We start from the raw sequence: 15,883 nt of genomic DNA, 5'->3' as shown, positions 1-15,883 counted from the left end.
CGTCCCTTTAAATGCGATGGCCAGAACTCCCTTTGGAGTTCAATGATGCTTGTCACAGCCTTGATCTTAGCTCCACCCCCAAAGTCTCCTGGCTCCACCCCCAAAGTCTCCTGGCTCCACCCCCAAAGTCTCCTGGCTCCATCCCCAAAGTCCCCAGATATTTCTTGAATTGGACTTGGCAACCCTAAATTCTATGAGCTCCCAAAGAAGGTGCCCCTATCCTTCATTATTTCCAGTGGAGGGAAGGCATTTAAAAGGTGTGCGGTCCCTTGAAACATGATGGCCAGAATTCCCTTTGGGGTTCAATGATGCTTGTTACAACCTTGCTCCTGGCTCCACCCCCAAAGTCTCCTGGCTCCACCCCCAAAGTCCTCAGATAATTCTTGAATTGGATTTGGCAACCCTAGGAGAGCCGCTGCCGGTCAGAGTAAACACGCCTGACCTAGATAGGCCGAGGAGAGGCGGCCGTGTCCCCTGCGTGTTCTGGGGCTGAGTCACAGGATTGCAACCCAAGGCTCTGGGGCTGATCCCAGGTGACTTTTGGCCCTGCCTCTGGAGTGAGAAGGTTCTGGTCTCAGGGGTGGAGGTGTGCTGCTTGCCTCCAAGTCGGCGGGGGCCCAGAGAGAACCTGAGACGGGGCGTGCTGCCGCCGCTGGGGCTTTCTGCAAGAGGACGGCTCGCACTGAGTGATTGTCTGGCCCTGGAGGCAGCTGCTCCGGCAAAGGTCAGGCCTGCCCATCAGGTGGCACCCCTCCCGTCTTATTCGCGGCAGCAGGAGGAGACTCGCAAGGAGGAGAGCTGTTGAGACCGGGCAGGACCCCTGGAAGCCCCGGGGGTGAGAGCGAGAGAGAGATCCGGGGCCACGCAGGCACAAGAGGGGACCCCTGCTCCACGGTGCCCCCTGCAGTCTGGCACTGGTAGGACAACCCTTGCCTTGACTTGGAAAAAGGGTGGCGTGAGACAGGGCTGGGGAGAGGGGGGTGGTTTGTGCAATTGCTGACTTGGACTGTGTTGAGATAGCTGCTTCAAGTGCCAGGCGTGGTACAAGGGGCACCCCAAGAGCTCCCAGGGTTGTATTCAAAGGTATCCACTAGTCCTCAAGAGCCAGTTTGGTGTAGTGGTTAAGTGTGCGGACTCTTCTATGGGAGAACCGGGTTTGATTCCCCACTCCTCCGCTTGCAGCTGCTGGAATGGCCTTGGGTCAGCCAGAGCTCTGGCAGAGGTTGTCCTTGGAAGGGCAGCTGCTGGGAAAGCTCCCTCAGCCCCACCCACCTCACAGGATATCTGTTGTGGGGGAGGAAGGTAAAGGAGATTGTGAGCTGCTCTGAGACTCTTCGGAGTGGAGGGTGGGATAGAAATCCAATATCTTCATCTACCTCACAGGGTGTCTGTTGTGGGGGAGGAAGGGAAAGGAGAATGTGAACTGCTCTGAGACTCTTTGGAGTGGAGGGCGGGATATAAATACAATATCTTCATCTACCTCACAGGGTGTCTGTTGTGGGGGAGGAAGGTAAAGGAGATTGTGAGCTGCTCTGAGACTCTTCGGAGTGGAGGGTGGGATAGAAATCCAATATCTTCATCTACCTCACAGGGTGTCTGTTGTGGGGGAGGAAGGTAAAGGAGATTGTGAGCCGCTCTGAGACTCTTCGGAGTGGAGGGCGGGATATAAATCCAATATCTTCATCTACCTCACAGGGTGTCTGTTGTGGGGGAGGAAGGTTAAGGAGATTGTGAGCCGCTCTGAGACTCTTCGGAGTGGAGGGTGGGATATAAATCCAATATCTTCATCTACCTCACAGGGTGTCTGTTGTGGGGGAGGAAGGTAAAAGAGATTGTGAGCCGCTCTGAGACTCTTCAGAGTGGAGGGCGGGATATAAATCCAATATCTTCATCTACCTCACAGGGTGTCTGTCATGGGGGGAGGAAGGGAAAGGAGACTGTGAGCCGCTCTGAGACTCTTCGGAGTGGAGGGCGGGATATAAATCCAATATCTTCATCTACCTCACAGGGTGCCTGTTGTGGGGTGGGGGGAGGTAAAGGAGATTGTGAGCCGCTCTGAGACTCTTCGGAGTGGAGGGCGGGATATAAATCCAATATCTTCTTCTTCTTCTCAAGCACTTCTGCTGGCCAATAATCTCTCTCTCTCTTATGGGGGGTGGGGCTGCACTTGTCTCAGAATTTTTCTTGGGGTTGACAGAAGGAGGGGTGGGGGCTGGTTTCCACTCTGCGGGGTTGCATGGCACTGCTGGCGTCTGTGGGCCTAGGAGGCACTGGTCTCTCTGTCCAGAAAAAAGATCTGTTCTAGCGGACTTCAGAGGGCATGGGGCTGCACCCCAGAGGGGCTGTGGGTCTGGGAGGGAGGTATTTTGCAGCTGCAGAGCCGTGAGAGAGGCACGCAGCACCCTCTGCCACATTGCAAGGGATCTTCCTGGGGTGCCTTACTGGGGTCGCTCCGTGCCTTCGTTGGTGCTTCATTAGTGCCACTCCAGGGCGACGGCCTGCGCCATGGGCTCTTCTGGGTGTGCCCTATGGGGAGGGGGATGCCCAAGTCTAGAGTGGACCCATGGGGTTCCTCAGTGTTTGGCCTCTCTCTTGGCTACCTGAAAGGTCTTGGGTCTCTCTGGAGATGGGGTTTTTATGGGTCTTGGTATGTGGGGGTGAGGCACAGAGGGAAGGGATCAGAGCCGAGCCTTCAGCAAGGTCACCTGGGAAGCCCTCTTGCAATATCTGGCAAGTCCCTGGATGTCCGAGGAAGGAGAGCGCTAAGTCTGCCCACAAAGTCTCCTCCCTCCCCTTCTGAGTTCCGTAAGGGCTGCCCCTCCCACCCCATGTGTTCCTGCCAGAGCTCTGGACCAGTAGCTGGGCTCCCCCTTCTGCCTGGATCCAATTTTCCCTGGCGTTTGCCCTCTTCAGTGGTGGCCCTGGCAGCTCCTGAGAGATGCCAAGCTGGAGAGCTGCATCCTTCTCTCTGCATGGCCTGCCGCCCACAGCAGTTCCTGGGGGGCTGTTTCCCAAAGTGTCTTGAGGAGGCAAAAATCTCTCCTTGTGCGTTCCTCTCTCTTGCCTGAATCGACACGGGGAGGGTGGTGGTGGTGGACAGAGCCAGTTTGTTGTAGTGGTGAAGTGGGCAGACTCTTACCTGGGAGAACCGGGTTTGATTCCCCACTCCTCCACTTGCACCTGCTGGAATGGCCTTGGGTCAGCCAGAGCTCTCTTATCTGGGAGAACCGGGTTTGATTCCCCACTCCTCCACTTGCACCTGCTAGCATGGCCTTGGGTCAGCCAGAGCTCTGGCAGAGGTTGTCCTTGAAAGGGCAGCTGCTGCAAGAGCCCTCTCAGTCCCACCTACCTCACAGGGTGTCTGTTGTGTGTGTGTGTGTGTGTGGGAGGGGGAAGGTAAAGTAGATTGTGACTGCTCTGAGATGGAGAATATAGAAAAAGGAAAGGAAAGGTCCCCTGTGCAAGCACCGCTCGTTTCCGACTCTGGGGTGACGTTGCTTTCACAACGTTTTCACGGCAGACTTTTTACGAGGTGGTATTGCCATTGCCTTCCCCAGTTGTCTACGCTTTCCCCCCCAGCAAGCTGGGTACTCATTTTACCCACCTCGGAAGGATGGAAGGCTGAGTTGACCTTGGGCCGGCTACCTGAACGAGCTTTTGCTGGGATCGAACTCAGGTCGTGAGCAGAGAGTTCAGATCACAGTACTGCAGCACTGTTGCTTTCCCACTCTGTGCCACGGGGCTGATATAAACCCAATCTCCTCCTCCTCCTCCTCTTCTTCTTTTTCTTCCTTCTTCTTCTTCCTCTGATCTGATGAACGGCAGTTCCAGCCAGGTTTCTATCACCGGGGAAATCACTGGGGTTTTCAACAGAGTTTTCCCTCTTCTTGACCTTCCTGCCTGTCTCTAAGCTGGGTGCAAGAGGTCCCAATCCAGAGGGGGCACTGCTTGGGAAAGGCATTGCTGGCCAGAGCCCCAGTACCCGGTGGGGGGGGGGCAGAGGGCAATGCTGCTACCTGCACAAGGTTCACAGACTTCACAAAGGGAGACTCTGGCAGCTGGCACACAGAGGTCGGGACACAGCCTGGCGTTGCGCCTGGGTGCAGGATGGGGCCGAGCCCTGCAAAAGCACCACCAGAGCCTATCGGCGCATGCAGGGAGGTGCCGCCCTCTCTCGCAAGTGTCCGGATTGATAAGAGGCAGCTCCCGGCTCTGAGGAGGGTGGTTGAGCCACCCCCTCTTCCCACAGCCGGTGCACTGTTTGCTCTCTTGGCGCTCTCTGCCTGATGATTGGAGGAGCTGGAAAATCCCCAGGTGAGTCCTTGGGTCTCCAGGTACACGGAGCAGGAGGAGGAGGATTGGAGCTGATCTGTGGAACTCATGCACACTTGCACCCAGTGAAAGGGTGCACAGTTCCTCCAGCAGAGAAGACGCCTACCGGAGGGCAGCCTCTGTCTCGGTCTGCTTTCCTCTCCCTCTGCCTTCCTTCACGGTAGCTCAAGCCGGCAGCCTCCCATGGCCTCCTGGGAGAGCTTTCTTTGCAGTCTGCAGCCAAACAGGAGACACGCCCCCCACAAAAACACAACCACATCTGTGCACACCTGGAGACAGGGAGACAGAGAGAGCTCCTGGTCACAGGGTTGCCATTCTCCTGATAGGAATTAGCAAAAATACCAAACCATGGAATAAGAACAAATAGAATCATAGAGCTGGAAGGCACCTCCAGGGTCATCTAGTCCAACCCCCAACAAGTACTCATAAACTAGAATCCATAACAAGGTATTCATAAACCGTAACTCATCGTTTCTAATTTCCCAAGGTATGTATGTATATATATATATATATATATATATATATATATATATATATATATATATATATATATATATATATATATATATATATATATATAAACCTTTCTTCATAGGGGAAGTGTTCCAACCCTTTAATCATTCTAGTTGCCCTTTTCTGAACTTTCTCCAATGCTATAATATCCTTTTTGAGGTGCGGTGACCAGAATTGTACACAGTATTCCAAACGAGACCGCACCATCGATTTATACAGGGGCATTGTGATACTGGCTGATATGTTTTCAATTCCCTTCCTAATAATTCCCAGCATGGCGTTGGCCTTTTTTATTGCAATCGCACACTGTCTTGACATTTTCAGTGAGTTATCTACCACGATCCCAAGATCTCTCTCTTGGTCAGTCTCTGCCAGTTCACACCCCATCAACTTGTATTTGCAGCTGGGATTCTTGGCCCCAATGTGCATTACTTTGCACTTGGCCACATTGAACCGCATCTGCCACGTTGACGCCCACTCACCCAGCCTCAACAGATCCCTTTGGAGTTCCTCACAATCCTCTCTGGTTCTCACCACCCTGAACAATTTAGTGTCATCCGCAAACTTGGCCACTTCACTGCTCACTCTCAACTCTAAATCATTTATGAACAAGTTAAAGAGCATGGGACCCAGTACCAAGCCCTGCGGCACCCCACTGCTTGCCGTCCTCCACTGCGAAGACTGCCCATTTATACTCAAAACATGTTTTGCACCTTGAAATCATTATGCACTTTGTAAAACGATGCACCTTGGGAAATTAGAAACTCTGAGTTACGGTTTATCAGTACTTGATTCTAGCTATGCGTTATTATTCCATGGTTTGGCATTTTTTTGCTAATTTCTAGTTTCTGTGGAACTCTCGGGTTGCCATTCTCCTGGTGGGGCCTGGTGGGATCCCAAGTGAGAGACCGGCTTGCCTGGAGTCAATGGCTGCTTGGGAGGGTGCTGAGCTCTCTGGCATCTCAGCCAGCAGAGCCGAGTGAGGCTCCTCCCCAACCTCCTGCAGCCCTCCTGCTCTTGGGGCAAAGGCTTCTGGGGCTGGACAGCCCAGAGCATGCTGGGAGAAATCTCTTACCCTGAGGCTTGGCTTCAGACCCGAGTTCAAATGGTGCACAGGTTAGCTGATCCCTGAAAGAGGTCTGGGCGGGCAGGAACAGCGGCATAGCCAAAGGCGACAACGAGACAACCCGCCCGACCAGAATTCTACTTGGACGGCGGGCAGAAATCCAGCAACTGCAGCTTGCTTCCTTTGCACGGTGGGGAAGCTGTACCAGGTGAGGTGCTGCCTGTCACGCCACTGTTGAAGCTGCGAAAAGCCTGTAGATGAAACTGGCAGCGTGCTTGAGCATTGGACACAGCCCTAGAAGATGGATGAGTGGCAAGCTTGGCCAAGAAGGCTCTGTGGCGGAGAAGCAGGCAGGCAAGGATTTGTCCACCTATCACCCTGCCTTTCCTCCATAAAGCTCCAGGTGGCGCTTGTATCTCTCCCCATCACAACAACCCTGTAAGGTAGGCTAGACCGAGAGGACAGCGGACTGGGCCAAGGTCACAGCTGAGCGGCTCTTTGCACTCCAGATCTCCCTCCTCCCCATTGCACCATGCGCTTTGCTAGCGCCTGCCCTGGCGTGGCTCTCCTGGGGGACACAGAGGAGATGGTTCTCCTTCCCCTTGCCTACTGCCCGGCCCCAACCCCAGCGCCAAGAGAAGGAGGCTTCCAGCCTGCAGCTTCTTCTCGCAGAAAACGTGCTCCAAAAGTGCAGGAGGCAAAGTGTGAGATTGGCCAGAGGGCATTCAGTCGGGGGGGGGGGGGCTGCATTGGCGGAGCCTCTGGGAGTCTTTGCCCACAGGTGCCCCGATGCCCCCCCTGGCAGAATGAAGGCCCCCTCGTGAGCCTTGCAGGACTCCCCATCCCGCTGCAGAGGGCGCCGTCAAGGCTGCTGTTCCCTGGGGGGATGTGAGGCCGGGGTGCCAACTCCAAGCTAGAAAATGCCTTTGGGGTGGGGCCATGGAAAGGGGAGGTTTGGGGAGAAGCAGAAGAAGATGAAGACATTGGATTTATATCCCACCCTATATTCTGTATCTCAGAGCAGTCACAATCTCGCATATCTTCTCCCCCCCCACAACAGACACCCTATGAGGTGGATGGGGCTGAGAGAGCTCTGACAGAAGCCTTTCAAGGACAGCTCTGAGAGAGCTATAGCTAACCCAAGGCCATTTCAGCAGCTGCAAGTGGAGGAGTGGGGAATCAAACCCGGTTCTCCCAGATAAGAGTCTGTGCACTTAACCACTACACCAAACTGGCTCTCCCCCCACAACAGACACCCTGTGAGGTAGGTGGAGCTGAGAGGGCTCTCACAGCAGCTCCCCTTTCAAGGACAACTCCTGAGATAGCTATGGCTGACCCAAGGCCATTCCAGCAGCTGCAAGTGGAGGAGCAGGGAATCAAACCTGGTTCTCCCAGATAAGAGTCTGTGCACTTAACCACTACACCAAACTGGCTCTCCCCCCACAACAGACAGCCTGTGAGGTGGGTGTGGCTGAGAGGGCTCTCCCAGAAGCTGCCCTTTCAAGGACAACCTCTGCCAGAGCCATGGCTGACCTGAGGCCATTCCAGCAGGTGCAAGCGGAGGAGTGGGGAATCAAACCCGGTTCTCCCAGATAAGAGTCCGTGCACTTAGCACTACATCAAACTGGCTCTCAGCCGAGTTTAACCTGGAAGTTCTTCAGGCCCCACCTGGAGGCTGGCAGCACAACTCAGAGGCCGGTCTGCAGGACACCCTGAGTGCTCACCAGAGTTTGGCTTAGACCTGCTGATGAACACGCGGCATACGTGGGGAGTGCCTTGCCGGGGGAGGCAGGGAGAGGAACCCAGCCGTCCTGAACCCAGCTGGCTGGTGACTGGGCTTGCTTCTTGCCCCGGGGGAAGCCACAAGTGCTGGAGCTTCGTGTTCGGCCTGGAATCCCCAGTTGGGCCTGCCAAACAGGAAACTCTCCCACTGCCTCTCTTGCCTGGCTGGACTGGTGCCTCCTCTCTCACCCACTGGCTTGGGAGTGGCTGGGAAGATACCTGGCTGGACCCAAAGAGATCCTGGGAGAAGGATGAGGTAGGGCTTGCCACCCCAGGTCTGACTCAAAACATATCAGGGGACATTGGGGGGTGGAGCCAGGAAACTTTGGGGGTGGAGCCAGGAGCAAGGGTGTGGCAAGCACGAATGAACTCCACAGGGAGTTCTGGCCATCACATTTAAAGGGACCGCACGCCTTTTAAATGCCTTCCCACCATTTGGAAATGATGAAGGGTCGGGGCACCTGAAACTTGGAGGGGGTTTTGAGGAGAGGCACTGGATGCTATGCTGAAAGTTTGGTGCTGCTACTTCAAAAAAACAGCCCCCCTGAACCCCAGATACCCATGGATCAAATCAGTCTCCACAGGGTATAATTGAGTGCCCCCCCCACTTTCTGATGACCCCGGGGATCCCCTGCCCCCAACTGGGGATTGGCAACCCAGGAAGGAAGAAGAGGAAGGAAGAACCTGCCCTTCACTCGGAGTCTCAGAGCGGATTCCAATCTCCTTTCCCTTCCTCTCTCCACAACGGGAGGCGGGTGGGGCTGAGAGAGCTCTGAGAGAGAACAGGGACAGGCGCAAGGTCACCCAGCTGGCTGCATGTGAGAGGGGAGGAGGGGGGAATCAAACCTGGTGCTCTGTATTAGGGTCAGCGGCTCTTCACCACCACACCAAACTAGCTCTCTTAGGTTTGCCATCCTCCAGGTGAGGCCTGGAGATCCTCTAGGCTATAGCGATCTCTTCCCCTGGAGGCAACAGCTGCTTTGGAGGGGGGGCTCTCTAGCATTGTGCCTGCTGAAGCCCCTCCCCTCCCCTCCCAAAGCCCCATCTACCCCAGCATCCCCCCCATCCCCTGGAATTCCCCAACCCAGAGCCAGCCCCCCCCCCCCTAACCTGGCACCTGGGTTGTGTCGGTGGTGCCCATGGATGCCTTGGTTTGCCTTCGGTCTCAACAGGCTGCCAGCAACGGCTACGTGGTGTCTCCCCTCACCCACCAGCCACTAATGGGGGCAGAGGGATTGAGTTGCCAGCTCCAGGTTGGGAAACACCCAGGGGCGGGCCGGTCACTAGGCAGACTAGACAATCGCCTAGGGCGCCCGCCATATGACTCAGTGACGTTATCAGTGTGTGTGTGGAAGAGGGGGCAGAACCTAGCCTTGCCAAAGGTGCCAGACAGTCTAGGCCAGCCCTGGACATACCTGGAGATTTTGGGGGGTGGAGCCTGAAAGGGCAGGGTTTGGTAGGGTTGCGAAGCCCCCCACAGCCTCTGGCACCTGTTGTACCATAGAGTTTTCCCTCCCAAACTGCTAGAGTGTCCGGGAAAACCATAGAGTTTTCCTGGAAACGGCTGAAGCGGCCAGCATGTGACGTCACTGGCACGATGATGTCACTCGTGGGTGATGTCACAACGCTGGGAATGTCGGGGGAGGTTCCCCCGGCTGGCTCAGTGTGGGCCGGTGGATTGGGAACCTCCCAGGCAGGAGAAGGAGAGAGGGGAGGGACTTCAGGAGGGTATAATCCCATGGACCGCAGCTTCCACAGTGGTCGTGTTCTACCTGCAGATCAGGAGTAACAGTGGGAGATCTCCAGCCATAACACTTTTATGCTGGTGGTTCTTAATTCCCTGTGTAAATGATATTTGTGAATTTCATAAATAGTGTTATTTAAAACGTGTTCCCTCTAAGCTGAGTTAGTGTGAGCTCACAGATTTTTGGCCTCTGGCTCACAATGGAGGCACAGATAGCGGCCACTGCCAAGTCCGCGTTTTTTCATCTTCGACGGGCGAAGCAGCTGGCCCCCTTCCTTGGGCGCCAGGACCTAGCAATGGTGATCCATGCTACGGTCACCTCAAGACTGGACTACTGTAACCCCCTCTACATGGGGCTGCCCCTGTGCCGAACTCGGCGGCTGCAGCTGGTGCAGAACGCAGCGGCTAGGCTGCTGTTGGGGCTCCCAAGATGGGAGCACATACAGCCGGGGCTACGCGAACTGCACTGGCTGCCGGTGGCATACCGAGTTCGTTACAAGGTGCTGGTTATTACCTTTAAAGCCCTATATGGCCGAGGACCTGTCTACTTGAGGGACCGTCTCTCCCCGCATGAACCCCAGAGAGCACTGAGGTCAGCTGGAAAGAACCAGCTGAATATCCCTGGGCCAAAGGAGGCCAGATTGAAGTCCACCCGGGATCGGGCCTTCTCTGTAGCGGCCCCCCTACTGTGGAACCAACTCCCGGAGGAGGTACGGGCCCTGCGATGCTTAGATCAATTCCGCAGGGCCTGTAAGACCCACCTCTTTAAAATAGCCTTCACATAAACCGAGCCAAGAAAGTCCTGTTGGATATGTTTTATGTTTTAGTCACTGGATTTTATGGAAGATCTTAACTATAGCACCATAATCTTAAGTCTAATGTAATTTTAACGATTTTAAGGATTTTATATTGAAATTGTATTTGAATTTATAATAGATTGCACATGGTTTTATTGTATACTGTATTCACATGTGAGCCGCCCTGAGCCTGCTTGCGGGGAGGGCGGGATACAAATAAAAAGTTGTTATTATTATTATTATTATTACACATTTTTGTCTTAGCTCAGAAAAAAATAGCCCCAGAGCACACTGATTCATGCAGGAACTCACAACTTTAATGTTAGCTCACGAAGTAGAATTTTTGAGCACAAGGCTCCATGGCTTAGCAGTAACATTGACAGTACCCCTTATACATCACAGCTGTGCTTTTTGTATTCAGTGTCACCTGGAGATTGGCAACCGTAGCTACAACACCATAGAGCCTGTCCTCCAAAGCAGCCATTTTCTCCCAGGGAACTGGTGTCTGTAGTCTGGAGATGAGTTGTAATTCAGGGATATCTCCGGGCCCTATCTGGAGGCTGGCATCCCTGCAACCAGCTGGCCCTGGGGCTGTCTTCAGGCATAGAATCATAGAATCCTAGAGCTGGAAGGGACCTCCAGGGTCATCTAGTCCAACCCCCTGCACCAGGCAGGAAACTCACAAACCCCTCCCCCTAAATTCACAGGATCCTCATTGCTGTCAGATGGCCATCTAGCCTCTGTTAAAAACCTCCAAGGAAGGAGAGCCCACCACCTACTGAGGAGGAAGCCTGTTCCACTGAGGAACCGCTTTGACTGTCAGGTAGTTCTTCCTAATGCTGAGCCGGAAACTCTTTTGATTTAATTTCAACCCATTGGTTCTGGTCCTACCTTCCGGGGCCACAGAAAACAATTCCACCCCATTCTCTATAAGACAGCCCTTCAAGGACTTGAAGATGGTGATCCTATCACCTCTCAGCCGCCTCCTCTCCAGGCTAAACATGCCCAGCTCCTTCAACCTTTCCTCATAGGACTTGGTCTTCAGACCCCTCACCATCTTCGTCGTCCTCCTCTGGACCCGTTCCAGCTTGTCTGTATCCTTCTTAAAATGTGGTGCCCAAAACTGAACACAAGGCTCCAGGTGAGGCATGTTTGTCTCCACCTGGCACTCTGATGAATTTTTCAGACATTCCGTTCTGGAATGTTCTCCCTTGTTCCTCACAAAGCAAAAGTGTTGCTTTGGCCGGCTGGGAGGTGAAGTCCAGCTCCTAGAGCGGGAGAGGAGGCTGCGCAGGAAGGGGCCCCGCTCCAGCTCAGCAGGATGAGGAGGTCCCCAGAAACACCTGAGCCAGACCGTCAGGTGAGGGGAAAGAGAGTGACTGGCTGGCCAGCCAGAGTGTAGCCCTCGGTCTTAGGCAGGTAGAGTGTTTGTGCACTCCATTTCCTGCCTGGAGCTTGCCCTCTGTGGGTGTTCAAAGATGTGCAAACAGTATATCCTTTTATCTTGGGCAAATAAATTAGGAACACACCTCCCAGGTCAACAACCCACAACTGGCGTGCTTTGCCGTTTGTTAATGTAAGCAGGGACGCAAGTTTATATGAGAGAGAGAGAGAGAGAGAGAGAGAGAGAGAGAGGTGTATATGCTTAGATTAGGTTACAAAATTCTGCATGGGATGGAGAAAGTAGACAAAGAAATCCTTTTCTCCCTTTCTCACAATACAAGAACTTGTGGGCATTCAATGAAATTGCTGAGCAGTCAGGTTAAAAAGGAAGCCCTTCACCCAAAGGGTGATTAACGTGTGGAATTCACTGCCACAGGAGGTGGTGGCGGCTACAAGCAAAGACAGCTTCAAGAGGGGATTGGATAAAAATATGGAGCAGAGGTCCACCAGTGGCTATTAGCCACAGTGTGTGTGTCTGTGTGTGTATTTTGGCCACTGTGTGATAGAGTGTTGGACTGGATGGGCCATTGGCCTGATCCAACATGGCTTCTCTTATGTTCTTATGTCAAAGGCACTGAGGGTTCACACCACAGAACCTGAGTCAGCTTTGAGCTGGGATTGGCCTCTCGGTTGCTCCCACGGAAAGCCCAATCTGGAGGTGGGCACTTTTGGATTCAGCATAGAACTCTGGAACTTCTCATGAGCTACAGAACAGCTCCTGTGAGCCAGCCCCCCCACTAGGGAATCATCAAGTTGGAAGGGTTCTCCAGTCCAACCCCCTGCACAACGCAGGAAACTCACAAATATCCCCCACGCTTGCTCCACGCCCAGAAGATATACCATCAAAACACATATGTAATAGGGAAAACCCTTGTGACCTCTACTTCCTATCTCTTCCTCACAAGGCTCTAGCTCAGGGGTCCTCAAACTTTTTAAATAGGGGGCCAGTTCACTGTCCCTCAGACTGATGGAGGGCCGGACTGCCGTTACTGTACAAGGCCGCGGGCCGTCAGTTCTCCGTCTTCTGCATCTCTCTCCCTTCCCCACACCACACACCCCGGCCTGGGAACTCACCTCACCTCGGTATCACCTCACACTCTGTCTCCGCCGCCTCAGCCCAGTGCCGGAAGTGTGCGTTGCTAACGCGAGTTTAGGTCGAACGTCACTTCCGGTCTGATTTTGCCATAACCCGGCGGGCCGCATAAACGTCCTCAGTGGGCCGCATCTGGCCCGCGGGCCGTAGTTTGAGGACCCCTGCTCTAGCTCATACTTCGTTAAAAAAAAGACAAAAGGCATGATTGTGCAATCACGTGTTTGTACGAATTCCATTACAAAAGGAAAATCCAGGAGGGGGACAGTGTTTTGATACTGGAGCTGCCATCGTTCTGTATTCCCACTGCCCATTCATTTATTTATCGCCTGCCTTTCTGGCTTGGACTCAGCAGACACTCAGGGTTGGTGAACATCATCAGCAGGATGGAACATCCAGTAAACAAGCCCTACTTAAGCAAGCACTGAAACTGGGTTTGGTGTGGGGGGGGGGGGGAGCAACACTTTGAAAATGCTGAAGCTACTCTGGCTGGAGAAAGGGGCTGCCTGGCGTCTTTGGGGAGCCACCCCCTCCAGGCCCTGCTCGGGAGAATCCAAATTGTTCAGAGCTTGTTGCGGTGGTGGGGGGGGGGGGGCTGTCCTGTCTCCTCCCCTGTCCATTGTCTGGCTCCATTCATGCCCATTGGAGGGTGTCATTTCTAGAACTAGTTCTTCAGGTTCGCTGGTAGCCAACCTGTTTGTGGAGGGATTTGACTGTCTGTTCCTTTCTGCCCTCCTACGCCTGGCATAGAATTTCCTGGCTTTTCTCCACCACACTTTTAAAATCCGGCCTTTCTCCTTCTGGGGCACTCAGGGCGAGTCTCCCTCACTCTGGTTTACCCTCACCCTCTGTGAGGGAGGCAGGTCGGGTTACCTGGTTGGGGCAGAGAGGGTCTCGAACTCAGGTCTTCTGAAACAGAGTCCAACACGCTGACCTCCACACCGAGAGCCAGCGCAGTGTGGTGAGTAGAGGGAGAAGAGGGTTTTACGTCTTGCCTTTCTTTACCCAAAGGAGTCTCCATGTGGCTTACAATCTCCTTTCCCTTCTATTCCCCACAACAGACACCCTGTGAAGTAGGTGGGGCTGAGAGAGCTCTGAGAGAACTTGGACTGATCTCCAAGCTGGCTTCACATGGAGGAGGAGTGGGGAATCAAACCCGGGTCTCCAGATTAGAATCGGCCACTTTTAATCACTACACCAAGGTTCGAATCTCCCCACTGCCATGGAAGCTTGTTGGGCAACTTTGGGCCAGTCATGCACTCTCTACCTCTCAGGACTGTTGAACAAAGCAGTAGACAAGGGCACCTTTAAGACCAACTAAGTTTTATTCAGAACGTAAGCCTTCGTATGCTCTTAAGCAGGCTTCATCAGACAAAATGGGAATGGCAAGCAACGATTCTTAATATACGTGAGTTGGTACGTAGAATCATGGGAATGTTTTTAGCAGATTAAAAGGATCGCAAATAGGGGGCCTGTGTTTGTTAGTGTTAGGACAAAGCAGGGCTGAAACAACACCGGAGGGTGATAAAAAAGCAGACTGCTGTTGTAGGTGCGAAGTGCCACAAATCTAGGTAACGTTCTGGCTTTGTTCGTTTAAATAGAGGGCCTGGTTTCTCAAGAGGTTATAACATACGTTATAGTTTGAAATCAAAAAGAAAAGGAAGACATTAAAATACAGTGGAGGATGGGTTGGTATATGCAATAAGACGAACAGCCGATATCCCCCATTTGAGTATGCCAATACGAAAACACAAAAAACAAAACCCCCAAATATTCTGATGCACTAGGGTTTGTAGAATCTTTCGGGATCAAGTGCCGTGTTCTACTGGAGAAAGTTTTCCTTCCAGACGTTTTGTTCTCAACTGAGAACGAAACGTCTGGAAGGAAAACTTTCTCCAGTAGAACACGGCACTTGATCCCGAAAGATTCTACAAACCCTAATGATGTTACCAGCCGTGAAAACCTGAAATCTTTGATTCTGATACACTGTTCTAAAAGAGAAATAATACGCTAGCCATTAGAAAAACAGGGTGCATTAAAGTATAGTGGAAAGGTGGGTTAGTCTATGGAAGGTGGGTTAGTCTATGTAATGAGACATCTCATTACATGACAGATCTATCTCAGTACTGTTGTGAGGAAAAAATGGAGGTGGAGTGAAAATGAAGCCAATAAGTAAATAATGCCCCACTTGTCTCTGGGGAGCTGAGCAGATCGCCGGCCCTGGGAACTCTCCCTCCCAAGCACCTTTCATCCCTTCCTTTCCCGCTTTACCTGGGAGGGGTCTCCATCCGTGGACTTTCAGACTGAATCTGGGGAGGAGGGGCTCTCTGCTTTCTTCTGGTTTGCAATAATGAAAAATATTTAAGGATTACAGCATGAAAGGCCCAAAGAAAACTAACGCGCTGTTAGCTGCAGTAGCACACAAATAGAGAGCAATTTTCAAAATGCCAGCTCTCGTAGGAGCTGTCCTTGAAAGGGCAGCTGCTGCAAGAGCTCTCTCAGCCCCACCTACCTCACAGGGTGTCTGTTGTGTGTGTGTGTGTGGGGGGGGGGGGGAGGTAAAGGAGATTGTGACCACTCTGAGATTCAGAGTACAGAAAAAGGAAAGGAAAGGTCCCCTGCGCAAGCACCAGTCGTTTCTAACTCTGGGGTGATGTTGCTTTCACGACGTTTTCATAGCAGACTTTTTACGGAGTGGTTTGCCATTGCCTTCCTCAGTCATTTACACTCCCCCCCCCCCCCCCCCAGCAAGCTGGATACTCATTTGATCGTCCATGGAAGGCTGAGTCAACCTTGGGCCGGCTACCTGAACGAGCTTTCGCTGGGATAGAACTCAGGTTGTGAGTTCTACACAAATAGAGAGCAATTTTCAAAATGTCAGTAATGACAAAATCTTATTGCATTTTTACACAATATTATTGCCTCTTAACAAGGCGAGGCAACTTTGTCTTAGAAATATTTGTCTTAAGTGTTTTGGAAGCAAATAAGACTGCCTTGTCTAAAATAATTACTTGAAATCTTGGACTTAATCAAGCAATTAATTAATTGGACCCACAAAATATACAGGGTGGACATAAAAATCACTATGTTGGCATAGTTTGGTACATGCCATTAAT

At 52.6% G+C, this 15,883-nt stretch overlaps 1 protein-coding gene across 1 annotated transcript in view; it reads left to right on the top strand.

Moving 5' to 3' along the window:
- The first annotated feature begins 871 nt into the window (after positions 1-871).
- The window catches only part of LOC132590919 (alanine aminotransferase 2-like), a 53,769-nt gene continuing 38,757 nt past the window's right edge, over positions 872-15,883 (top strand). The window contains exon 1 of the mRNA XM_060263838.1: positions 872-917. The gene's annotated coding sequence lies outside the window, so the exon portion shown is untranslated. The remainder of the gene's footprint in view (positions 918-15,883) is intronic.

This window comes from Heteronotia binoei, unplaced genomic scaffold, assembly GCF_032191835.1.
Source record: "Heteronotia binoei isolate CCM8104 ecotype False Entrance Well unplaced genomic scaffold, APGP_CSIRO_Hbin_v1 ptg001179l, whole genome shotgun sequence".
In the NCBI taxonomy this organism is placed as follows: Eukaryota; Metazoa; Chordata; class Lepidosauria; order Squamata; family Gekkonidae; genus Heteronotia; species Heteronotia binoei.
This window is presented reverse-complemented; position numbering and strand designations above follow the sequence as displayed.